The 27,044-nt window shown below is 46.0% G+C and overlaps 1 protein-coding gene across 1 annotated transcript in view; it reads right to left on the bottom strand.

The window, feature by feature from the left end:
• COL12A1 (collagen type XII alpha 1 chain) overlaps positions 1-7,381 on the bottom strand; it is a 248,292-nt gene extending 240,911 nt beyond the window's left edge. The window contains exon 1 of the mRNA XM_063916822.1: positions 7,300-7,381. The gene's annotated coding sequence lies outside the window, so the exon portion shown is untranslated. The remainder of the gene's footprint in view (positions 1-7,299) is intronic.
• Between the last annotated feature and the right edge of the window lie 19,663 nt (positions 7,382-27,044).

The raw sequence follows: 27,044 nt of genomic DNA on the forward strand, positions 1-27,044 counted from the left end.
TACTTCTTCCTCTTTCAATTTACAAGATACAAAAAGGTTTGTCAATGGAAATGGCGCTCCTCTTTATCCATTCATGTTCCCTCAAAAGAAAAAAACAGACATGGTGTAGTCTGTTTTAAAACCTATATTATTTTGAACAATAATTTATAGGTAGAATCATAGGATAGTAAACACCTTTAGACCCCTCTTAATAGTGTGATTATCTCTTAAAAATCTCAAAAAGAAATATAAAATCAAGGCAATAACAGCAAAAATCAAACTATAAGAAGGATGAGTGTTTTTTCCAATCAGTGCAAAGAAACACCCCTTATGGTGGTCTGATTACCTTACAGATAACCCCAAACAAATGAGGGTAAACAGCATAAGATATCCCACGGCAAACAGCATTCAGGTGTGGATTTCTTTATTGTAGAGTTCACATCAAAGGTACTCCAGCGGATTTCAGATTGAACTATGGCCCTCATTCCGAGTTGTTCGCTCGCTAGCTGCTTTTAGCAGCATTGCACACGCTAAGCCGCCGCCCTCTGGGAGTGTATTTTAGCTTAGCAGAATTGCGAATGAAAGATTAGCAGAATTGCGAATAGAAATTTCTTAGCAGTTTCTGAGTAGTTCCAGACTTACTCCTACATTGCGATCAGTTCAGTCAGTTTCGTTCCTGGTTTGACGTCACAAACACACCCAGCGTTCGCCCAGACACTCCCCCGTTTCTTCAGACACTCCCGCGTTTTTCCCAGAAACGACAGCATTTTTTCGCACACTCCCAGAAAACGGACAGTTTCCGCCCAGAAACACCCACTTCCTGTCAATCACACTACGATCACCAGAACGATGAAAAAGCTTTGTCATGCCGTGAGTAAAATACCTAACTTTTGTGTAAAATAACTAAGCGCATGCGCTCTGCGAACCTTGCGCATGCGCAGTAAGTGACTAATCGCAGTATAGCGAAAATCGTCAACGAGCGAACAACTCGGAATGACCCCCTATGTCTGAGTAATAAATCAGACCAGAGCATAGTTAGAGTGCCGGTTATACTCCAAGAATGATGGTCCTCAATCCTCAGGCATGGGTAGAATGGTGCAGTTCAAATGGGGTCCCATCTGTTTGCAACGCGTATTCATTTTCCCTTCCTCAGGCCTTCTTCCTCTGAAAAGAATCCCTTGCACCAGTAACACCCGATAAAAGCAATGAGCCTCTTGGTCATTTGATATATTTATTTAAAAAGTTAATAAAATTAATAAGTAAGTAAAATCTGATGTTACATGACACATAATCAAGCTGGTGCGACTTTGCTTTGGGGTAATTTCCCCTAAAGCTACCATAACCCAATTTGGATGGGAGCTCTTTTGGCTGCAAGAAACCCTCTTATAAGAGGTCACGCCAAGATTTATTTTCAGAGGCATCTTTTACACCAAGCACAGGACTAGTACAAGTGAGCACTGATGATGATGACAAGTATTAAACCCATACTTGCCTACCTGACCCTCTCCATGAGGGAGAAAATGCTCTGTTCCTGGACTTTCCTGGTAATGTATGATTGCTATCACCTGTGGTGAGCTAGTTAATTGATAAGAAAGGTGTTTCACCACAGGTGATGGCAATCATACATTACCTGGAAAGTCCAGGAACAGAGCATTTTCTCCCTCATGGAGAGGGTCAAGTAGGCAAGTATGATTAAACCAATGGCATCATTATGGTCAGACCAGCCACAGAAACTCATACAACTCTGCTAAGTGGCCAATATATGCATTTAGTTTTGTGCATGCAATGCAAGTGCAATTGTGATTGACTTGTATTCATTTATGTATCAGCCCCATAATTGCAAATGGATAGCAAAATGTCAGAATCTTAAAATAGCACACAGGGGGCCGAGTATGAGGATCTTAGGATAGCACATGAGTGGAAGCGTGTCAGGAACTCAGGACAGCACACTGGTAGCAGGGTGTCTGGAACTCACTTTATCATATGGGTAACAGTGTCTCAGGATTTCAGGACAACACACAGGTAGCAAGGCACCAGGAACTCACTTTCATCCAATAAAAGCAGGATATCATGTACTGACGATGGCAAATTGTTAGCACATTGGGGGTAATTCAGATCTGATCATAGATGTGCTAAAGTTAGCACATCTACGATCAGTTTCTCAGACATGCGGGGGGATGCTAGTCTGCCCCACATGTCAGGCCCTACCGCCCCCCCCCCCCTCCTGCACGGGTGCAAAAGCATCGCACAGTGGCGATGCTTTTGCATCCGCTGAGTAGCTACCTGGCAGCGCAGCTCCTGCGTGCTGGCAGTCTGCTACCAGCCTCGTCCCGGGTCGCAGCAGCTGTGTGTGATGTCACGCAGCCGCCGCGGCCCACCCCCACAAAGGACTGGACATGCCTGCTTTGTCTGGACCGCACCCCGCCAACGGTGTTCTAACGCTGTTGGCACGTCCCACGACTGCCCCACGACTGCCTCTGCCTGTCAATCAGCAGAGGCGATCGCAGCCCTGAGATGCTTTTAGCATCTCACTGGGCTCCCGGGTGCGCGAGCGTTCTCTCCGCAAAGGGCTTCAGCGATTCAATCTGAATCCTATAGATGGTAAGCTTGCGAGCAGGGCCTTCCTACCTCTGACTGTTTGTTTATTACCCAGTTTTGTTGTATCATTGTGTCCAAATGTAAAGAGCAACGGAATTTGCTGCGCTATCAAAGAAACTGTTAATAAATAAATAAATAAAGAAATAAATAAATAAATAGGCTCAATGTCTGGAACTCTGGGTATCACACTGGTAGTAGGTAGTGAGAAACTCAGGATATCACACTTGTAGGCATACCTCCCAACATGACCCTCTCCAGGACGGACACAATGCTCTGCTTGGGAATTTTTCTCTTCATGTATGATTGCCGGCACCTGTTTTGAACAGGTTAGTGGATAAGAAAGGTGTTTCAGCACAGTTGATGGCAATCATAAAATAAGAGAAAGTCCAGGAGCAGAGCATTCTGTCCCTCCTGGAGAGGGTCATGTTGGGAGGTATGAGTAAGGAGTCAGGATCTCAATCTGTACATGGTTAGCAGAATGAAAGAAACTCTGTGTTGCAGAAACAGGAAAGTAGGACCAGGCATTCAGAATGTACTGTAAGGTGTAGGAATACAACCGAATAATACCCCTTTTACACTCGCATGAAAATCCCGGGATATTGCACGTGAACGCGCATCATCCCGGGATTTTTGTCAGTGTGAAAGGGTACAGGGTCAATTTCCCGGGACGAGCATCCCGGGATTTCAACCCAGGTCTCGTCCAGGGTTGGTCCCGGGACCGTCCCGGGAAGCTGTGTAGTGTGAAAGGGCCTGTCCCGGGATTCACTATCCCGGGACTGTTAAAAGGCCCCGGATTTGAGCTTTCTTGGGCTCAGAAAAGATGATGTCATCTTTCAGAGCCCATTCGCCTTGCCGGAGACCTCATCTTTATAATGATGACGGCTCTTCGACTCTCGTCCTCCTTCCCCAAGTTTGCTTAACAGACTGAGCTGCCCGGGAATGAAGCACTGATGCTTTAAATCATCGATGGGAGATGATCACAAATATATTTTTATTTTTAATATATATTTTTTTTTATACCATCGATGGTTAGTGATTACATGACTATCGATGGTAGCCATCGATGAGGGTGCTCCAATGTGTCCATCTCTCCTTTTCATGCCCCACTGCCTTTGGCTCCGCCTCCAGCTCCGCCCCCAGCACCTGAATTATAGGGATATCCCGGGATCAGTGTAAATGGGGCTGTCCCGGGTCCATCCCAGGTATTAGTGCAGTGTGAAAGGGGTCACTCCCGGGAATGCATCCTGGGACGCATCCCGGGAGTGACCCGGGAGTGCGAGTGTAAAAGGGGTATAACAGGAGCTGCAGCCATGTCACAATATAGGCTCAACAATGATCTGAGTGTAGAAAAAGTCATGGTTCTAACGGCCAGGAATATTCAATGTGTGTTCTAAACATTTTGTTAAAAACCCTTAAAGGGGGGTAAGCACAGAGAGATCCTTGCTGTTGCCCTTATTTATCAATGAGTGATACATTTCACTGTGAGTGATAAATTGCACCAGCCAATCCGCTCCTTTCATTTTTCAAACACAGCCTGTGTCATGGAAGTTAGGAGCTGATTTGCTGGTGCAATTTATCACTCACAATGAAATTTATTAGTCATTGATAAATAAGGGCATTCATTTCTTAGTAATCAGTTCTAGATTGTGCCTGCATGCAGGCACAATCTAGTCAGGTTGCTCACTTCACTGCTGTGTGAAGTGAGCGGCCACCCCGTCCCTCCCCTCCTCCGCTCAGCACACATCACGCTGAGTGCTGAGCAGGGGTAGAGATGTGTGCTGAGCGGTCTGTGATAGATCACTCAGCACCAGAGCCGGATTAATGGGGGGGGCCCTGGGGATAAGTACCCCGGGACCCCTTTTTAAATGGGCCCCCACAACTCGCCACAGATCGAATCCGTCGCCGTATTTCAGTACATGACAGCTGAGCAACGGCTCAGCTGTCCAATACTGTGTGAAACAGGCAGCCTACGGCTCAGTCATTGGCTGGGCCCGCAGGCTGCCGGAAAGGAGAAGGAAGGGATCCCTGGCGATGCGTGGAGCCGAGCCAGCGCAGGCGGAGGTCCGAGTTTGCAAACTGCTTGGAGGAGAGGCAGAGAGAAACATGCTCTCCTCTCCTGTTGTGTCAGGGGCAGAACAAAAAGTAAGATTGGCTGAGGTAAACTGCTAGTGTAAATTAAGTTAAAATTTTAGGATCTGACTATGTGTGTATATATTGTATATATATAATTATATATATATATATATATATATATATACACATATATATACACAGATATACATATATATATATACATACAGTATGTGTGTGTGTATATATATATATATATATATATATATATATTATATATACATATATATATAAACAAGCAAAGAGGGGGAATTCCCAAGTCTTTCAAATGTTTTTTTTTTTTTTTTTTAAAGACAAAATACGTTTATTAAAGCATACTCAGCTTAAACATGATTCCCAAACGTTTTCGGTCCCCTTGGGACCTTCATCAGGAGGCACTACAGGACATCTTAGTTCCAACAGGAGTATAATATCTGAGCAGTCCAGCATCAAGCTGGTGCCTTCACAATAATAGTAGTACTGTTGCCTTCACAATAATAGTAGTACTGGTGCCTTCACAATAATAGTAGTACTGGTGCCTTCACAATAATAGTAGACATATTTCTTAGAGGGTGAGGCACTCAGGCTGAATAATAACACAAAGACTCCAAAGCGATTGAAGCCTCACCATCTAAGTGCCTCACCATCTAAGATATAAATAAATATATATATTCAGATAAGTCATCTACCTGCCTTTTTATTAGGGGCCCCACTATCAGAAGTGCCCCGAGCCCCCCCATAGCCTTAATTCAGCCCTACTCAGCACACATCTCTATGTGTGTACCCCCCTGTATACCACACTCATATCAAAAGGACCTTCCTTTTAGCATTCAATTGTCTGTATGTCCAGGTCATTGCTGTCAGGCTTAATTCCATCTGTCTATAATGTTTACAATCTGAAATCTTCATACATATTTTAAATAACGGGACTGTTGGCTAAGTTCAAGCTGCTTTAGATGAGCAATATAAATATGCCTGCATAAATGGAAAAATCTGATGTAATCTTTGTCAAAAATGTTTCCAAATGCCTGTGATGCATATATATAATAATGTGTTAACATGTTTGAGATTTTTCTGCGACACTGAGATACATAATCACCCTAGCAGAATCTGGCTATTAATCAGTCTGCAAGAGCCCATGGTTTTGCTAAAAGCAGCGTTCTTCAAAAGAACCTGCTACCGTAACATTTTCCGATTCAATAGAATATAAAAGCTGACTACGTATCATTCTTGTTTTTACTTCCAGATTAATTCACTTGTTTAATTATTTCTCCGTTTTTATTCCTTCTTTACCCTTCACTGCAGGTATGTCCTGGGTCATGCCAGTGGTTCCAGCATGTAAATGAGGAAGTGGAAACAGATTTAGTAATGATGTAACTATATGGTGTATCTCTATACGTGTGGTATATATGTGGTTTATGGCATAATTTTAATTATTGAATATCAATGTCAAATATGGCACATTTTAAAGATGTATTTATGGGTATCATAAGCATAAGTCAGCAGACAGGAATACTACAGCTACTCAGACTGACTACTTAAACTTTTGCCATTGTTGTAAAATATTATTTAGTGATTGATAACATTATAGAGAACTGTATGTTCATGAGCCATTGTTTTGTCTAGAATGACATGACTAGACATAATCTTTATTGTAGACAGTAAATTACTCTGTGCATTTAACAGTTTATGACTCACCGTTAATATTGCCTACAGCAGCTATTTTCCCCACATTCATGTTCCCGGAGAACACTTTTAATGAACATTATACAATATACTCTTTAAAAAAAAAAATCCATACAAATCAATCTATATTTCTGTTTATCTACAAGTAGTGGAGAAAAAGGAAACACCCACATAAAGTAATTTAATAATGCACTGGTACACAATGTGCAGCCAATATGACTTGTGTGCTCTTTAGAAATTAGGGGATATGTACTAAGCCTTGGAGAGTGGTAAAGTGGAGAGAGATAAAGTACCAGCCAATCAGCTCCCTAACTGCCATGCTACTGGCTATGTTTGAAAACTGACAGTTAGGAGCTGATTGGTTGGTAGTTTATCTCTATCGAGGATAGGGGCAACCGTGTTCGGGAAAACGGTTCCCGAACGCGGTCTTGTGGGTCTTGTGTCTTGTGGGACCAAGAAACAGTGTGTCTTGGTCCCACAAGACACACTGTGACAGCAAGGCTGTGTAAGATGAAGCTTACACAGTCTGCCGTCACAGATGAACATCGTGACCGGTGGTTGCGATGTTCATCTGATTTGCGATCGCATTACAAATGCAGGCAGGAGTTGGTATGCACCTCCTCCTGCATTTGCATTGCTAAGGACTGCAAATGCAAAGCTTCTGCGAGCAGCTTTGCATTCCCAATACTTAATGAGTCCGGACTATGGTCAATATCAATATTCTACTCATTAAATAATTATGATGACACTCATTCTCTGTGGATGGGGACAGGGGCAAAACATCACATCGCTAGGACCTATAGCAAAATTTGGGGGAAGTATCAGCATAGTTCTCCTACTGTACCAGAGCTTATGCTCTGCTCTCCTATGCCTACGCAGTTCTGTGTGCCACAAACTTTGTGAAACCATTGGTCTTACACTACTCACCAGCTCTCTACCCATGCTTAGGAATTGAATGCTCCTTTCAGTCTGCACATGTACATGGAAGCCCCAAACAGGCAACATGTTTGTTAGAAGACAGTGGTGTATGTGCACTCATAAGTAAATAAACATTACATGCCGACTGGCGGGCTGTTAACTGTTCGGTATCCTGGCAACGGCAGTGCTTACCATAGGTGCCATGGCCCCACCCCTAGCCCCTCCCACCTTGCAGATGCCACACACACAGCCCCTCTCACCTGGTGATGTCACACCTCTAGTCCCTCCCCTCAAGTGAGCAATGTAGCAGCATCACTCTACCTGCCATTGTATAATAATCACTGATTATGATATAATTGCAGAGCGAGTGATGCTGCTACATTGCTCTCTTCCACCCAATAGTGGGGGTGATTCAGACCTGATTGTAGATGTGCTAAATTTAGCACATCTACGATCAGCTTCCCTGACATGCGGGGGGACGCCCGGCACAGGGCTAGTCCGCCACACATGTCAGGCCCTACCCCTTCGTACAAGTACAAAAGCATCACACAGGTGATGCTTTTGTTCTTCCGGAGTAGCTCCCAGCCAGTACAGCTCCTGTGCGCTGGCAGGAAGCTACTCGTCGCTGCCTGGGTCAGAGCGGCTGATTGTGGCGTCACACAGCCGACGCGGCCTGACCCCCCAATGGTCCGGGCACGCCTACATTCATCTTATTGGGAGAACACTGAAACCACATACAATGTGACTAAGAACATGCATTTGTCCTGAACACTGGCCCTAATTCAGATCTGATCGCTGGGCTGTGTTTTTTGCTGCCTACAAGGGGAGGGGAAAAGCGTTGTGCAAATTTGCGATCGCTTCTGTTGCAGAGCTGCTCAAAAATCAGTTTGTACAGTCTCTGTGCAGCCCAGGACTTAAACTTCCTATGCGATGGAATCCTGCTGATCGGGGCTGGCGCTGACACCAGACACCCTTCCACAAAATGCCTGAGTCCGCCTGCATTTTTCCCGGAAAACGGTCAGTTGCCACCCACAAACAGCGTCTTCCTGTCAATCACCCTGCAAACGCCCATGCGTTTGGATTTCTGCTGCGGGGTACACTGGGCTCCAAAAGGATTGGACAATGGGGTGTAGAGTAGGATCTTGATCCGAGGCACCAACAGGCTCAAAGCTTTGACTGTTCCCAGAATGCATAGCGCCGCCTCCTATATCACCCCGCCTCCCTGCACAGGATCTCAGTTTTGTAGTTGGTGCTGCAGTAGCTGGCACTTAACAGAGGGGCTGCTCCAGGCAGCCCTAAGAAGAGCTTTTTTTCTGAGGAAAAAAGTGAAGACTTCAAGGGCAGCAGCAGTGTTATATGTCAGTGGACATTGACAGCTGCAGCTCCGGCTCTCCCCAGCGGCGCTGTACTCTCCCGAGCCCTGGTTGCCGGGTAACTAGAGCAGGAGGCTCCAGTTTTCTTCTTGTCAGGTACACACGACGGGGGCTCTCCGGGATCGCGTGGCCGCGATTCGGGAGGTGGTAAGTGGGTCCCGCTTGCGGGACCCGGTCTTTATCGCGATCCGGTGCGGTCAGTGAGAGGCGGGCCGAGTGCGCTGGCGGTGGACACTGTGGCAGTACAGGCAATCCCACTAGATCACCAGGGCATGGGACAGGTCAGGTTTTCTCTATAAACCCTTTTATTAGAGCCCGCAGTACCCGGTGGTTTTGCCAGCAGGGGGATAGAGCTTGGACCTGAAGCCCCTCCCCCCCAGCCCCAGGGCGCCATTTTCTGCAAATGTTCCCGCCCTGGAGCTGCATATCTGTCTCTCCCTCACTCCCTGGCAGTGTCTGCGGCGCCATTATCCCTCAGCTCACTGTTCTTGGGAATGCTTGGGCAAATCCTCCTATGTAAAGCCGCCTGGTTGTCAGTGCTGTGACTTTACAAGACACTTAAGTATTCTACCTGCCTTTTTTAGTCAGTGTTAGTTAAGAAAGAGTACATTTAGTCAGGGTTTCCTAGTACAATTACCCTGTGATATACATCCAGTTCTTACTGTGTACTATTATATCTATTATTATATAGCTGTGTAAGCTAGTCCAGTGCAGTATTATTGTTAGTAATAACTTCTGCATTGTACAAAATGTGACTATTTGTGTGTGCATTCGATAGCTGAGTGGTGTCCATTTCGTGTCTTTCACTCAACTTGCTATCCCTATATTCTATAACCTGAGGGGGCTTGGTGCGTCAGGTTTTAGCTAATATAGGATTTTAACAAAGATATACTGTATTACGTACTTTTCTCTGTGATTTAGTCACCATATCTCTCCTTTATCTCTGCTGTTGCTGACTACACTGCGCAGGGGTTTGGGCTAGAGGTATTGTGTTGCTGACAAATTGTACTGTGTTACCTGATACTGCAAGTTATATCATGTCTGCTTCTGAGGGTAACGGTTCTGGGGCTGAACACAGTGCCGGTGTTGCTGAAGCCGCAGATACCTATGAGGAGAATATGGCAGCTTTGGGCTCTGGTTCTGGGGGCTCCTTGCCCCCCAGTGGGACGGTGGCAATGGGGGCAAATAATGACCCGCCGTGGGCTGCTTTTTCCACGCTTCAGCATACGCTAGTTCATAAACTGACACTCCCTATGGGACCCCCAATGCCGGTCCCTGCAGCTAACCCGCCGTGGGCGGACAATTTATCTGCTCAAATAAAGAAGTTGAACCAGTCCCTGACTACTAAAAAGTCTGACCGTCGCTCGCCTACGTCCAAGGGGTCCTCTAAGCGAGCGCTTGTCTCCTCACAATCCACTGCTGTCACTGACACCTCGTCGGATGAAGACCGCACTTACACTGACCCCACAAGTTCTGACTCAGATACGGCTGATGGGGAGGGTGGTTCACATGTGGATGTTCCTGATCTTTTGGAGGCTATTAAGTTAATTTTACAGATTACGGATGATCCCGAGCCATCCGTTCCTCCTAAGGAACCAGATAGGTTCAAGCGTCAGAAGGGGATTAAACAAGTTTTACCTCACTCTGACCACCTAATTGATATACGTCAGGAACCCTGGGAAAACCCGGGTACGAAGTTTGTGCCTCAAAAGAAGATGCTGGCTCGCTATCCCCTCACGCCGGAGCTGTCTAAGAATTGGGAAATGCCTCCTCCAGTGGACTCACATGTGGCTAGGATGGTGGTTTCCTCAGCTCTACCAGTCACTACCGTCACGTCTCTAAAAGAGCCTACGGATAAACGTGTGGAGGGTTGTCTGAAAGCGATTTACACCCTCACGGGTGCTGCACAAAGGCCCACTATTGCAGCTACTTGGGCTGCAGAGGCCATTTAAGCATGGGCCTTGGAGTTAGATGCTGAAATCTCCTCTGACCATGCTAGACAATGCTTGTCTTATATTGTCACAGCTTCTCGTTATATTAAAGAGGTGGCTTCTGATGCCGGTATCCTGGCAGCCAAGGCCTCTACTACGTCAGTTCTGGCTCGCCGGATATTGTGGCTGAGATCCTGGTCTGTCGATCTGGACTCTAGAAAAACCCTGGAGGTACTCCCTTTTAAGGGAGATATTCTGTTTGGGGAGGATTTAAATAAGATTGTGGCTGACTTGGCTACTGCCAAAACTGCCTGTCTGCCAAGTACTGCTCCTTGTGTGTCGAAGGCTAAAGGTACTTCCTTTCGCCCCTTTCGTCCTTCAGGTAAAGCAAAAGGTCAGGCGTACAACAAACAGGCCCACACTTCCAAACATGGTAAGCCTAAGCCCAAAAGAGCCTGGGCGGCCCGTCAGCCAGCTTCCAAGACAGATAAGCCTGCCGCATGACGGGGTGGGCCTCCCTCTGGGGGATCCCAGGGTGGGGGGCCGGCTTCTAGGGTATACCCAGGAATGGTTGAAGACCACTTCAGATGCCTGGGTACGGGAAGTCGTCACTCGAGGTTACGCCATAGCCTTCAAAAACCGACCCCCTCATCGATTTTGCCAGACAGAGGTCCCGTCGGACAAGACAAAGGCAAATACTCTACATTCGGTGGTACAGACCCTCCTGGATACAGGAGTCGTAGTACAGGTGCCTCTTGCGCAGAGGGGCCGGGGGTACTATTCTCCGCTGTTTCTAGTCCCAAAACCGAATGGGTCCTCCCGGCCCATTCTCAACCTCAAGGCATTGAACAGGTTTGTGAAGGTTTCCAAGTTCCGGATGGAAACCCTTCGCTCTATAGTTATGGCCCTGGAACCTGGGGACTTCATGGTCTCCCTGGATAAACAGGATGCTTACCTGCATATTCCTATAGCAGTGTTTCATCAGCAATACCTGAGATTTGCGATTGTCAACTGCCATTACCAGTTTCGGGTGTTACCTTTTGGTTTAACAACGGCTCCGCGAGTCTTTACAAAAGTCATGGCGGTGATGACGGTGGTACTCCGCCGTCAAGGGGTCAGGATACTGCCGTATTTGGATGACTTGTTAATCCTGGCAAATTCCCCAGAACTTTTCCTGCGTCATCTAGATGTGACGGTCCGGTTTCTGCAAGCCCACGGGTGGCTCATCAACTGGAAGAAGTCATCCCTGATCCCTGCTCAGAGCATGGTGCATCTGGGAGCACTATTGGACACTAACAACCAGCAGTTGTTCCTGTCTCAGGAGAAAGTCCAGAAACTTCAGGACAGGATTCGTTGCTTCCTATCTCGTCCGCAAGTGTCGATACATTCGGCGATGCAGGTGCTGGGCCTCATGGTGTCAACATTCGACATGGTGGAGTACGCTCTATTTCACCCTCGCCCTCTCTAGAGGCTGATTCTAGCCAAATGGGATGGCCTGCCTCACCGGATCAGGTCTCAAATGATCTCATTGACTCCGGAGGTCCGTCTGCCGGTGCTCTGGTGGCTCCGGGACCAACAACTGTGCAGGGGCCGTCCGTTCTGGATATCCGACTGGGTCCTGTTGACGACAAATGCCAGTCTAAGAGGTTGGGGCGCGGTGCTGGAGCAACACTCCCTTCAGGGGCGGTGGACCAAGGAGGAGTCCCTCGTCTCGATCAATATTCTGGAGTTGCGGATGGTCTTCAATGCCTTGAACCTAGCCCAGCATTTAATTCAGCACTGTCCTGTTCAAGTACAGTCGGACAACGCCACCACAGTGGCTTACATAAATCATCAGGGCGGCACTCGAAGCCGCCTAGCAATGAAGGAAGTCTCACGGATTCTACAGTGGGCAGACCGCCATCTACCGGCCATATCGGCAATATTAGTTCCGGGAGTCCTGAATTGGGAAGCGGACTTTCTCAGTCGTCAGGACGTGCATGCCGGCGAGTGGGGCCTCCATCCAGAAATGTTTCAACTCCTAGTGGAAAGGTGGGGCCTTCCAGATGTAGATCTGATGGTGTCTCGACACAATCACAAGGTTTCCGGTCTTCGGAGCAAGGACAAGGGATCCTCGAACAGCATTCGTGGATGCGCTGGCGGTACCGTGGAGGTTTCGGCTGCCGTATGTGTTCCCTCCGGTGTCACTCCTGCCCAGGGTAATTCAGAAGTTCAAGCAAGAAAAAGGAATTCTGCTTCTCATAGCTCCAGCGTGGCCCAGACGGCACAGGTTCTCAGACCTGCAAGGCCTATCGTCAGAGTGTCTACTTCCACAACGCCCAGACCTCCTCGTTCATGGCCCCTGTGTCTACCAGGACCTAGCCCGGCTGTCTTTGATGGCGTGGCTCTTGAAGCTTCCATCTTAAGGGCTAAAGGGTTTTCTGAGGCGGTCATTCAAACTTTGTTGCGGGCCCAGAAACCGGCTTCGGCTCGGATTTACTATAGGGTCTGGCATTCTTACTTTGTTTGGTGCGCATCTAACGATTATGACGCTTCCAAGTTTAGTATAGCCAAGTTATTGGCTTTTCTTCAGCAGGGCCGGGACTTAGGCCTGCATCTGGCCTCCCTCAAGGGTCAAATATCTGCCTTGTCGGTGTGGTTTCAGAGAAAAATTGCGACCTTACCTGATGTGCATACCTTTACTCAGGGCGTGTTGCGTATCCAACCTCCCTATGTACCGCCTGTGGCTCCTTGGGACTTGTCGGTGGTTTTGGAGGCGTTACAAGAGTCTCCGTTTGAACCTCTTGGTTCAGCTGACCTTAAGTGGCTTTCCCTTCAGGTGGTGTTCCTGCTGGCTATTGCTTCAGCTAGAAGAGTGTCAGATATGGGTGCCTTGTCCTGTAGTTCCCCATATCTTATATTTCACCGTGACTGGGCGGTTCTTAGGACTCGTCCCGGCTATCTACCTAAGGTGGTTTCTTCGTTCCACCTTAATCAGGAGATTGTAGTTCCGGCACTTGTATCTCCTGATCTGTCTCCCAAAGAGCGGTCTTTGGATGTGGTACGGGCTCTCCGTATCTATGTGAAGAGAACGGCTCCTATTAGGAAATCTGATTCTCTTTTTGTTGTGTTTGGGTTTCACAAACGTGGCTGGCCTGCTCACAAGCAAACTCTGGCCAGATGGATTAGAATGGTAATTGCACATGCTTATGTGAAGGCTGGTCTCTCTGCTCCTGATCACATTAAGGCCCATTCTACTCGGTCTGTTGGACCTTCTTGGGCGGCCCAACGTTGTGCGACCCTTGAACAATTGTGCAAGCCGGCTACGTGGTCCTCTGTGAACAGAGCCGGATTAAGGGGGGGCCATGGGGGTACATACCCCGGGCCCCCCTTTCTAAAAGGGACCCCGCTATGCACCACAGATCGGATATTTCTTACCTATCCAATCTGCAGCGCTCCCAGCTCCCCGCAGCGCTAGCAGCCGCCAACGCCGTATAGCACACTAGTACAGGGCAGCTGAGCGACGGCTCAGCTGTCCAATAGTGTGCGAAGCAGCAGCCTGCGGCTCAGTCATTGGCTGAGCGCGCAGGCTGCACAGCGCAGGGAAGAATGAAGACTTCCCTGGCAGCGTGGAGGCAGAGGCTCTCGTGTGTCTCTCTCACTGCAGCCTGAGCAAGTAAGGCTGCCTGTAGTGTTTTATTCATTTCTGAAGGTATAAATTTACACAATGTAGGCTTTGGGACACACATATATATATATATATATATATATACATGTGTCTATATATATATATGTATATGTATATATATATATATATATATATGTATATATATATATATGTATATATATGTATATATAATTATATATATGTATATATGTATATATATATATGTGTATATATATATATATATATATATATATGTGTGTATATATATATATATATGTGTATATATATATGTATATATATGTATATATATATATATATATATATATAAAGTCCAACGTGCGGCACTCAGCTATCAAGAAAAGAACACTGAAAACCAGTAGCGTATAACAACGTTTCAGTGCCCGTAAGCACTATCGTCAGGTTTATATAGCATAAACAAACAATTACATACCTTTTATACATAACCACCCGTGAACACTGCCACGCCGGGAGTCCCAACGGCTCCTCCTCCTTTCCGGCTGCGGCTGATGACATCATCAAAAAGTGACTCCCATCACCATAGAAACACATAAACAAGTAGCAGCCGTTCTAAAAGGTATAATAGTTATAAGCATACATATCACCGGTCTTGTATAGCCTTAGTTACTACTAATGCCTTAATTAAACATAATAATCATACCATCAAAAACAGCTATAGCTCAAGTATTCATTTAATCCCCGTGGAGATAATACATCTAGCCGATGTATCCACTCAACCTCCCTCTGGATTAATAGCCGATTACGATCTCCCCCTCTCATAGGTTTTTTGACCCAGTCAATCATACGATATCTGAGACTAGACACGCTGTGCTTGAATTCTGCAAAATGACGAGCAACTGGTTGCTCTGATTTTTTATCACTATTTAATGCGGCCCTAATCGCCGACCGATGCATCGCCATACGGTCCTTAAATCTCCCCTGGGTCTTACCTATATAGGAAAGCCCACAAGGGCAGATTATTTGATAAACAACATAGCTGGAATTGCATGTTAAATGATGACGAATTAGGAATTACACACGGGGACAAAACCTTAGGGATCTTCTAGTACGTGCAGACATCAGCAAGTGTGAAAACGCAGGACCCTCACACTTTCTTTCGAAGAAAGGTTTGGGGTGCTTCAGATGTGGGTGTACCACCTGCAGCTTTTTAATTTCAGGGGATTCTTTTTACCATCCTCTTACCGGAAAAAAAAATCCTAATTCGTCATCATTTAACATGCCTAGCATGTGCAATGCTGCTAAAATCTGCTAGCGAGCGAACAACTCGGAATGACCCCCTATATCTCGCTCCTTATCTATATGGGACTCTGCACACAAAAAATTCAGACTAGCCCCCACTCCATCTCCGATTGTGCCTCTTCTACATAATCCTGCTTTTCCTCCGGGTATGCACAAGACATCGTTCCTCCCATGGAAGAACAGGGGCATACTGTTTTTTAACGATATCTCCACAACCGCTTATTTTCCCCAATTCTCTCAAATTCAAAAAGATATATCTATTCCCACTAAACATTTTTTTCAGTTCCTCCAAATCAGACACTTTCACTCTACCATGCACCCGACTGTTACCAAACGACCCCTGACTACTTTCGAGGCACTATGCCTTAGACGTTCTTCAACTAGAGGCCTGATATCTCTCATATACACATTACTTACCGAGGACCCCTCCCCTCATCCCACTTCTTATGAGACAGCTTGGGAAACCGACTTTCAGGCTACCCTCACTGAAGAAGAGTGGTCGGAGATCTGGGTCAATGCTGCCTCTAGCTCTATCTGCGTTAAGATTAAAGAGAATATATACTAACTGCTTTACAGATGGTATTATGTCCCCTCTAGACTTTGTAAAATGTATCCTGGTTCTTCCGATAGGTGCTGGAGGGGCTGTGATACTGAGGGTTCCTTCATACATATAAGGTGGTCCTACCCTAAAATAGTCACTCTATGGAAGGATGTCATTGCCTACATAACGACTTTACTACAACTGCCCATTCTGTACGACCCTAAGTTTTTTCTTTTACCATTGTATGTCCCAACCTTATCCAGGCACCAAAACCAATTGATGCGTCATGTGGTCTCTGCGACCACCTGCCAAATTGCAATGAACTGGAACTGTACTGATGCTCCCTCCACTCACTCTATTTTAGCTCGTATTTGGTACGTGTACCGCATGGAATACATGACTAGCATCATTAATAACTCCTCCAAAAAATGTAACTCTGTATGGTCCCCATGGATCTCCCTCCAGCGAGTAGCCTCCCCGTTCACTCTTTAAAATGCCGTCCTGTTCTCAGGTCGTACCAATTATTATTTTACTTTTTCGCAGAGGATCCACCATTTCTATCTTTTCTCCCTTTCCCTTCTCTATTCCTCTTCTCCTACCCACCTTCTTTGTTTCTCTTATTCGCCACTTTGCTTTGACTCTCCTTTTCTTTTCTCTCGTCTCTTTTCTTCCACTCTAACTCTGTCTCTTTCTCCTAAAATTGTTAAAATGGATCATGTTTATTTTACTGTCTATATTGTCCTTTCTGACTTTATGTACTAGTTTGAACATCTTTCGATTTTGCCAGCTATGTTTGATATTGTGTTCTGATCCACCTAATAAACAAATATATAAAAAAAAGAAAATGGGGGGGGGCACATTTTAGAATGTCTATTTGGGGGGGCATCTTATTTATTGTTCGTACTGGGAGCTAAATTGTCTAGAAACAGCGCTGTGGCCCCTGTCCGGTACCGCTCAGCCTGCACTACAGCAAGTGCCGCTGCTGGACTATAAGATGGGACTTGCTGGTGAACTCTGTTTCTGCATGCTGCAACAATTTACTGTGGCCTCCAGTCCCTGTAGACCAGCTGAAAGTGCTATTTACATAATTACGTAACTTGGGTATGTTTTATACAAACACATACATTTGTTTTCCTTTTTTTTAACCACTTGCCTGGCATGGTCGCATCAGATGTGACCATGCCTGCAAGTGCTTTATCTGACCTGGTCGCACAGGATGCAACCAGTCAGATTACCAGTGTTAGCAGTGGCAGGGAAGATAAACTTCCCTCCGCTGCTGCTGACAGAGTGACCGGAAGGTCCCTTTGCCTCCCCGCACTCTTTCCCACTGATTGCCGTGCTGCCAATCACTGCTGATCGGTCAGCACGACAGGATCCCCCACCCCCAGCGGCTGCAGACAAAAGCAGCCGCTGTGGAGTGTAAATTAACCCCCCCTCCCCTCCCCCCCCCCCCCCCCCCCCGTGTACCCGGAGGATGTCCTGGCTTTCAAAATGAAAGCCGCGATGGTCGCAATGTTTTTGATTGTTCCGATGGTCACGATGTTCTCGATCAATGTTTCAATGTTTTGTTAAGTAGTGGTCAAGGAGGGAAGGCACCACACTCGAAGTTGCCACCGGGCAACTGGGACGAACTTACACCCCTGCTAATGACTGTCTTTATAATGTCTAACTTCTGTACCACACCCGAGGAGAACGCCCAGGACTGGATTAAGTGCCACATGGGCCTTGGGCTGAAAAGTTCAAGGGCTTATACTGAGAAGGGGAGAAGCTATGACTGGTGTTGTATGAGTGTGGCCAAAGCCTACACTATCAGCTCAATGTTTCCCTGAAAACATAAAAACAGAAAAATTGCAGAATTTTTCAAAGAAAATAGAAAAACTGTTTTAATATTTAGAATTTATAGCCAGCTAAGCAGCTGATCATCATCATGGTGCCATGACAATGAGTACTATTTTTATTTGGAGGCCTGGAGCTGTAGCTCCATCTGCCCAGTGGTGTAACTCCCAGAGACATCAGAGGCACTATCCACTGGGCTCCAGCTGTCAGAGGGCCACCAAGAAAGAACAATAGAGGGGGCTCCTGAACTAGGACAGATCTATCTCCACTCTTTTCATAGTGATTTGCTATGCACTGCTGACTGCTGTCCAAGTTCACAAACCTCCTTTGCAGCCTCTTTGAGCTGAAGAGCCTTGGAATGTGGGTGATAGAACCAGTGCTGCAAGTAGAAATATTTTCTTAGTGGTATTAAGTATGCCAGAAAATGGGTGTGGTCATGTGTCATGAGGGGGCATGACCACAAGACACTAGGGGGAGTGGCTACATTACACTAGGGGTGTGGCCACACAGCATAGTACCTTTTCTTTGCACTCCGGAGGCAATTATAGAAATATATAGTACTGCCTCCAGTATATTAGAAATATATTGTAATGCCCCTAGTATAATAGAAATATATTGTAATGTCCCAATTTAATAAAAATATATAGTAATTCCCCCATTATAAGAGGAATATATACTGTAGTAGTGCCCTCGGTATAATAGAAATATATAGTAATGCCCCATAATAATAGACATATATAGTAGTTTATCCCGCATTACAATAGAAATACATAGTAATGCCCCATAATAATAGACATATATAGTAGTGTCCCACATTACAATAGAAATACATAGTAATGCCCCATATTAATAGACATATATAGTTGCGTCCCACATGACAATAGAAATATATAGTAATGCCCCCATAATAATAGACATATATAGTAGTGTCAACATCACAATAGAAATACATAGTAATGCCCCCATAATAATAGACATATATAGTAGTGTCAACATCACAATAGAAATACATAGTAATGCCCCCATAATAATAGACATATATAGTAGTGTCAACATCACAATAGAAATACATAGTAATGCCCCCATAATAATAGACATATATAGTAGTGTCAACATCACAATAGAAATACATAGTAATGCCCCCATAATAATAGACATATATAGTAGTTTCCCACATTACAATAGAAATATATAGTAATGCCCCATAATAATAGAAATATATATTAGTGTCCACATTATATAAAAAAATAATGACCCCACACAGTGAAGCCAGAGACATGCCCAGCATCCCAGCCTGTGAAGAACAAAAGCCGCTCAGTGCCGATGCGTCACTCGAGCCGTGTGAAGGGAAACAGCTGGACACTGCAGGAAAAGGCCCCCAGCCCAGTCCCCAGGCTCCTCTCCTCGTGCCCGCTGCGGCCACCAGGAGAGGAAGCGTGATTTGATCTCATGACATCACCGTCGTGCACCCTGTAGCCCTGACAAAGTGGGAGGCGCCGTCATTCTGCCGAACACCATGGTCTTGTTGCACGGCAGAACATTATAATTGTGGTAATGGCGTTCATAGGGGCAAAGTGTGCAGTTGGTTGTACTGCGTACCTGCTGCCAAATTTTTAAGGGTACTCCGTACTCGAGCGTACCTATACACTTGCCCCACTGGATATAACAGATAAAAGTATATACTGTATATAGCGAGCTACAGCTCTGCTGTTGTGTCTTATACTGTATGACGAAAGAAAAGAAAGCAGAAGTTGTTTTAAGGAAATACACTAACTATTAGTGTAAAGCTTGAAGAGAGATAAAATTGTGAGAGATAATGTATCAACCAATTCACTCCTGTCATTTTTCAAACACATCCTAAGGCAGAAGCTGATTGGCTGGTGCTTTATCTCTCACAATTTTATCTTTCTCCAAGTTTTGATAAACAACCTCCCCACCACCCTGTGCTCTGTTTATTAACATTTGTGGCCAGCACCAGAAAACAAAGATTCCTTATCGCCACAATTAGCTGCACTAAGACATTTTTATTCTCCCAGGTGTACCCCTAGCAGGATGCTGGTACTTCAGCACATGTGCAAGCCAAAGTGACTGGGGAGGAGGGGGGAGGGGGGTTAAGGGCTCCACCTTCTATTCTGGCTTCGGGGGCCTAGTATGAACTTATGGCCCTGCATCCGTCCCATTATTAATTTAGGCCTGAGAATGCCCCTGCCTCTTTTCCAGAAATAAAAAGACACAACACCATCCTGAGATGGCATTATGTTGGTCAGGAAAGTTGAGACAAGTTCATGAGCGTTCCTGCACATTATTATCTAAGGGGGCTGCAGGGGTGGTAGTCATGTGACTGCCGGTTGGCTGACCGACAGTCACATGACCTCCTCCGTGAGCCCGACGGCTCACTATCCCGATGGTCGGCATGCCGACCAACAGGGACTATTTCCACTCGTGGGTGTCCACGACACCCATAGAGTGGGAATAGAATCCGTGGCGACCGCAGATCGCCACCGAGCCCGCAGCGTGGCGAGCGCAGCGAGCCCGCAAGGGGCTTGCTGCACTCGCCCCTCCCCGCCGGGATCCCGGCGTCGGTATGCTGCCGGGATCCCGGCGTCGGTAAGGTGACCGCCGGTCACCCGTACTACACCCGGCTGCAGAATAGGAATGGACATATTTTTTAATTAATTAAAAAGATTTTTTTTTTACTTTCTCCAGCTAATGCTTACAATTATAAAATAGGTAGGATTGATGATGCCCTTCTCTTATGATTTTATTATGATATGATGTAGAAACAACTTATTTTAGAAGAAAAAAGTAAAAGCAAAAAACAAAACAAAAAATAAACAGTATTTTGCAGTGCACTTTTATATTTGACTGACAAGAGCATTTCATTAATGGACCAAAGGCAAGGCAAAAAATGGAGTACGCATAGGCACGTGTCAGACATATAACAACAACTGTGCAATATAAAATGCGCTGCACTGAGAGATGTCCAGCTTTCATAGGTTGCAATTACTGCCTCTGAAAGGGGGTCATTCCGAGTTGATCGCTAGCTGCTGTTGTACGCAGCACAGCGATCAGGCTAAAAATCGTCATTTCTGCGCATGCGTATGCACCACAATGCGCACGCGCGATGTACGGGTACAAAGTCTTTTGTGGTTTTGCACAGGTTCTAGCGAAGCTTTCAATCGCACTGCACAACGCAAGAAGATTGACAGGAAGAGGGCGTTTCTGGGTGTCAACTGACTGTTTTCTCGGAGTGTTTGGAAAAACGCAGGCGTGCAGGGGAAAACGCAGGAGGGGCTGGGTGGGTGTGTGACGTCAAAAGCCATCCCTCCAACGTTAGAATCAACGCACACGAAGAGTATGTCCAGGGCACAGGCATTCGCACTTTTGCAAAGCGAAAATACATTCCCCGGTGGCCGGCGACAATGCGTTTGCACGGCTGCTAAAAACTGGTAGTGAGCGATCAACTCGGAATGACCCCCTCGTCTACAAACATAGTAGAAATATTAAGTAATAATAGTAATAATATTTATTCTGCTGTAAAACCTGTTACATCATGATCAGCTTTTTATGTTAATGTTATCTTTTCTTTTTTAAATATCACTCATTTATAAAGTGTCTACAATTTTATTATGGTTACTTAAACCTTTGTTGTAATAATGAATGAAGAATTTCCATACTTAAGGTTATTTCCTTTGGTATCTATGGAAACCAGGATTCGGGTTAAAATTTCTAGAATGTTTCAGAAGCTGAATAAGATTGTCTGGGCAACAGAACGATGACACAGGATCCAATTTTAGCCATTTGTTTAGAGAATGTATACTGTAATGACCATCCCTTACCTGTTGTAGAATGTACACTGTAATGACCATTCCTTACCTGTTGTAGACTGTACACTGTAATGACCATCCCTTACACTGTAATGTTCATCCCTTACCTGTTGTAGACTGTACACTGTAATGACCATCCCTTACCTGTTGTAGACTGTACACTGTAATGACCATCCCTTACCTGTTGTAGAATGTACACTGTAATGACCATCCCTTACACTGTAATGTTCATCCCTTACCTGTTGTAGACTGTACACTGTAATGACCATCCCTTACCTGTTGTAGAATGTACACTGTAATGACCATCCCTTACCTGTAGTAGAATGTACACTGTAATGTTCATCCCTTACCTGTTAAAGAATGTACAGTGTAAGGTATATTCCCTTACTGGTCAGAACATTTGTTTGTTTATATATTTATTTATTAACAGTTTCTTCTATAGCGCAGAAAATTCCATTGCGCATTACAACTGTTTGCTTATACACATTTACAGTATATGCACTTTTGTTTGTCTCACTGCAATTGATATAATTAAGCAGTTTTACTACTTAACTCCAGAAATTGACATTTTCTATTATGTTTCAAATTAATGGAGTGGCGATTTATGAGTATGTTAAGAGTGCATTTGAAGTGTCAAACTTCTTCAAGTTCATTCCAAAAATGCCCTTTCTGACCTTCCATTATTCTTATTATATTGTTAGGAATGATGTGTGTGCAGGTGTTGTTGATTGCACAGTCCTGTAAGTACACAGCAGCAGATGATTCAAAAAAAGAACAGCCCAGTTACTTAAGCAGTGGTGTTAGTTTATTGAAATACTATCTGAATACCCGTGCTTCACTACGGAATTTCAAGTGGTTCCGTGCGTATAACTTTCATTTTGAGGAACTTTCTGGTAAACTAAGACCACCCATCCCCCAGCAAGGCAGCAGCCAGCAGCACCCGGTAGGAGCAGCCCAGAGAAGAAGGGGTCGCCCGCTGCCGGGAACCTTCCAGGATCACCCCCTCCCCAAGCCGGACACAGCAGCCAGCACCGGGTACACCGGCGGGGAGACATCTGCATTACCCAGTAGCAGTCCCGCCGTGTCACCCGGTGTCAGTGGCCTGTACAGGCCAGAGGCTGCTCCCACTCGGCGGTGACGTGCCCATCACGTGATTACCATGCAATCTATCGCATGGTAATCACTTTGGCAGTTGAAATGCCGGTGCGATGCCCTGCGATGTCGCGGGGCATCGCACAAGTGTTAGGGGTACCATTAGACTCAACACACTAACTTGTAGCAATACACACTTTGAGAACCATTTGCTTAGATCATTTAATGTTACAGCTAAAGATTGTTATTTTGGTTTTGGTTTTAGTACATATTTAGTATATATATATATATATATATATATATATATTGGTGGAAATTACAATACTGTAGCTTATATGTGGGTTCAGGCATACATTATACTATAAGGAAACTAGATGTGAAAAAGGAATTCTGTGACTAAATAAAGGCATGAGGCTAAAATCTGAATGCTTTTATAAACGCCATGGAATTCTGAAATCATTTATAATACTCTCATGTAATGTACAGTATTAGGGGGATTTGTTAGTTGTGATACATAATTTTTCTTAGTGAACACTGTACTGATGACATCAGAAATCATCAATTATAAATTGCTTACATATTATTTATACAGATATTATTATTACATCATAACAGTCTGGTGTAAACATTTGTAAAATTATATTGAACTCTACTATTAGTCCCTATCTAACACATCCCCTCCCCCTCTCTCTCCCCCATGCCCTATCTGCCCCTACCCCCTCTCTCCCCAGTCCCTATCTGCCCCAACCCTCCTGCTCTCGTTCTTTCTCCCTCAGTCCCTATCTTAGTCCCTATCTGCCCCTACCCCACTCTCCACTCCCAGTCCCTATCTGCCCCTACCTGCACTCTCTCTCTCTCTCTCTCTCTCTCTCTCTCTCTCCGGCCCCCTCTCTCCGTATGCAGCAGGTGTGAAAAAGTCAGATCAGCAGCAGGTTAGGAGACAGTAACATCTCCCTGCAGTTTCGCTTTCAGTTTGAGCACATAACAGAGGTGAGGAGCAGAGTAACATGTCCCTGCAGTTTCGCTTTCAGTTGGAGCACATAACAGAGGTGAGAAGCATATAGGATATACAGGTATTCCCAGGCACACCCACTTTATAGGGAAGTAGGCCTCTTGGACCCAGGGATGGATCACCTATAAATTAGGTGATTTAGTCCTGGGTCACCTGAAGGGTGAGCCATTGCTTTGGTATTAGCTGTGCACCAAAAAAATGCACACTATATAGTATAGTAATACCTACTCTATATAGAAATGCCATTCTCAGATTTAGGCAGGGGCGGCCCCAGGTCTACTAGCACCTTTGGGAGAATTGTTAGAGTGCCCTCCCCATTGGCCCCCAAAGGGAAAAGAAAAAAATAAGCATTGTGACACCCCCCCACCCCCCCAGATAAAATAGAACACACACATTTACTCCCGACAGGGACAAAAACAAGCCATTGTAACAGAAATGCAGACATTGCTGTCCACAGAAAAAAAACGTACACACATTGTCCTCCATAGTAACATAAAAATCACATCTCCCTCCCAGGAAATGATAGCCACACATTGTCCCCCACAGGAAAGGAAAACCACACATTGTCCCCCACAGGAAAAGAGAACCATAGATTGGCCCCACAAGAAAACACATATGTACACGAACTCACTGGCCCCCACAGGAAAAAAAATCAGATGGTAAGATTGTGTGCTCTGAAAGCTATCAAAATCTAAAAGTTGGTTAATGAGCTGTGCCAGTTCACTTATGATTTCTCTGCCATTCCATCATCTTCCAAAAGTAAGGAAAGCTAAATTCACTTTTCCTTAAAAATTGCTTAGGGATCAGTAAATATAGATTTACTTACTATTAGATTTCCTAACTCAAGGGAGGGGACAGGAAGAGGGGAAGGGGATAGATATTAATGGGAGAATATTATAAAGGGGTGGGATGGGCATATTATACAGTAAATGGGGCAGATCATAAAGGGGAGTAAATTAAGTAAACTACAGTGTATGATGGATTTATAATTAGTTGGGATCCTCCTTCAAGGAACAAAGGGGGTCATTCCGAGTTGATCGTAGCTGTGCTACATTTAGCACAGCTACGATCAGGAACACAGACATGCGGAGGGACGCCCAGAACAGTAGCCCTGTTCTGGGCGTCCCTCCGCATGTCTGTGTTCCTGATCGTAGCTGTGCTAAATGTAGCACAGCTACGATCAACTCGGAATGACCATGTCAGTCCCTGCCCCGTCGCTGAAGTAGAAAAGCATTGCACAGTGGCGATGCTTTTGTACTTCAGGAGTACCTCCAGGCCAACGCAGCTTTTGCGTGCTGGCTGGGAGCTACTCGTCGCTGCCCGGCTCGCAGCGGCTGCGTGTGATGTCAAGCAGCCCCTGCAGCCCACCCCCCGCACGGTCCAGCCACACCTGTGTTGGCTGGACCACGCCCACAAAACGGCGACCAAATGCCGCCGTGCTGTCCCTTCCTGCCCAGCGACCGCCTCTGACTGTCAATCAGGCAGAGGCGATCACTAGGCAACGACTGCCGTCCGCTGTCAGCGATGCGCTGGCGCATGCGCAGTTCTGACCTAAGCGCTGTGCTGCGAAGAACTGCAGCGAGCATTCAGGTCAGAATGACCCCCAAAGTTACAGACATTTATAAAATGGCCCCATCCATTTTGATTTATGCATTAGGAAAATAAGTATGAGGAGTAGAGTGTATGGGGTTTGGGGTGGCCTGCCAGCAGAGACACCTGTATGTATATTGTGGTTTTGTTCTGCAGGCAGAAAGTGCACTTACCATGACAACACTGCAGCTGAGACAGGACACCCACCAGTTTGGTGCAGGAAGGCTGTGCTGGGGTCACCCAGATGGGATGTGTTCATGGAGGGCTGCTAGAGCAACAGTAAAGCAGCAGGACTCCCATGTGCATGTGGCCACCATGAGGTAGGGAGCCAGGACAGGGTCTGGTCATGTATGCTCTCATAGGCGTTCTATAATGGATTCAGTGTGTGCTGTGCACACAGGCCCCTAGGTCCGGGGAGGCCGACACCGCACACACTGCACCCAAAAGTATTCTTACCCCTCCGGAGCCCACGGTGGCAGCACTGCAGTGCGGGCACAAATCACTTGAAAATGGCTGCCGCAAAGATTTCCGAATGCTTTGTGCATGCGCACTGAAGATGTCCCCGGGAACAAGGTGTGGGTTCCATGTTCCCAAAGACCCGCGCATGCACAGTAGACTGTAGCATTATGTCAGAGTCTACTTGCTGACTGAGAGGAGGGGCCCCACAATGGAGGCTGCACATGGGTCCCTTCCTCTCTTAAAATGCTCCTGTTTCTTCTGTTTATACTTGGTGATGTTAGTGGCTTTTGCCTATTTGCCAGTGGTAGTTTATGCCAATTTTTTCTGACGATCCTATTTCTGGAATCAGAGAGAGAGGGGGGGGGGAGAGAGGAGCAAGAGAGAAAGAATGAGTGTCAAGGAGAGAGAGAGACAGAGAGAAGAACAAGATAGAGAGAAAGAGGGTGTCAGGGAGGGTGAAAGGGATGGTATCGGGATTCCCACGCTTGGGATGCCGACAGTCAGAATGCCAACAGAGGCATCCCGACGCAGGATCCCGACATCTATTTGGTTTGTAATCTACTTCTAACCCCTAACCTCCCTAACCCTCCTTTCCAGCTGGCTGACCCTAGCCTCGCCTATGGAGCCCCGGTGATACCTAACCTAATCCACCCTACCCACAGCCTAAACCTAACCCCTAACCCTCCCTGCCCCCTTAGTCTAACCCTAACCCTCCCCTGGGGTGCCTAACCCTAACTGTTCCTCTCCACGGCCTACCCTAACCTTCCTCCCCCCAAGCCTAATGCTAACCCTCCCTCCATAGCCTAAACCTAACCTCCCCCCATGGGTTACCACAGAGGAATCCTGGCAGAGCTTGATAGGGATTCTGGCATTCAGGATCTCAGCACCAGCATTGCTATCCATGTTGGGATGCTAGCATTCCGAGCACTGTTGGGATTCTAGTGTCAGAATTCCAACTGCCAGGATCTTGGATGCCGGGATCCTGACAGAATCCCGGGAGACAGACAGAAATAAAGACAGAGGGGGAGAAAGAGAGAGACAGACACACAGAGAGAGAGAGGGTGTCAGGGAGGGAGAGAGAGAGACAGAGTGAAGGGGAGTCAGAGAGAGCAAGAGAGAAAGAGTGGGTGTCAGTGAGAAAGAGAGAGAGACAGAGAGAGAGAGGGTGT

This window comes from Pseudophryne corroboree, chromosome 4 (assembly GCF_028390025.1).
Source record: "Pseudophryne corroboree isolate aPseCor3 chromosome 4, aPseCor3.hap2, whole genome shotgun sequence".
In the NCBI taxonomy this organism is placed as follows: Eukaryota; Metazoa; Chordata; class Amphibia; order Anura; family Myobatrachidae; genus Pseudophryne; species Pseudophryne corroboree.